Source organism: Myotis brandtii, unplaced genomic scaffold, assembly GCF_000412655.1.
Source record: "Myotis brandtii unplaced genomic scaffold, ASM41265v1 scaffold381, whole genome shotgun sequence".
Classification (NCBI taxonomy): Eukaryota; Metazoa; Chordata; class Mammalia; order Chiroptera; family Vespertilionidae; genus Myotis; species Myotis brandtii.
The window spans coordinates 28,532-28,946 of NW_005364633.1; the positions used below are offsets into that span (position 1 = coordinate 28,532).

The 415-nt window shown below is 71.3% G+C and overlaps 1 protein-coding gene across 1 annotated transcript in view; it reads left to right on the plus strand.

Moving 5' to 3' along the window:
- Positions 1-415, plus strand: part of LOC106727165 (chromosome unknown open reading frame, human C2orf88) — a 12,720-nt gene continuing 12,305 nt past the window's right edge. The window contains exon 1 of the mRNA XM_014544770.1: positions 1-28. The gene's annotated coding sequence lies outside the window, so the exon portion shown is untranslated. The remainder of the gene's footprint in view (positions 29-415) is intronic.

Here is a 415-nt window from a genome sequence, read left to right on the forward strand (position 1 = left end):
CGGGCGCAGGGTGCGATCTGCCCCGCAGGTGATGGGGTGTCAGGGCTGCGGGGCCGGGGCGGGGAACTGGGTGCCGGGGAACTGGGTGCAGAGGGACTGGGTGCAGAGGGACTGGGTGCCGGGGAACTGGGTGCAGGGGGACTGGGGGCAGAGGAACTGGGTGCAGGGGGACTGGGTGCAGGGGGACTGGGTGCCGGGGAACTGGGTGCAGAGGAACTGGGGTGCAGGGGAACTGGGGTGCAGGGGAACTGGGTGCCGGGGAACTGGGGCGCAGAGGGACTGGGTGCAGGGGGACTGGGTGCCGGGGAACTGGGTGCAGAGGAACTGGGGTGCAGGGGAACTGGGGTGCAGGGGAGCTGGGTGCCGGGGAACTGGGTGCAGGGGAACTGGGGTGCAGAGGAACTGGGGTGCAGGG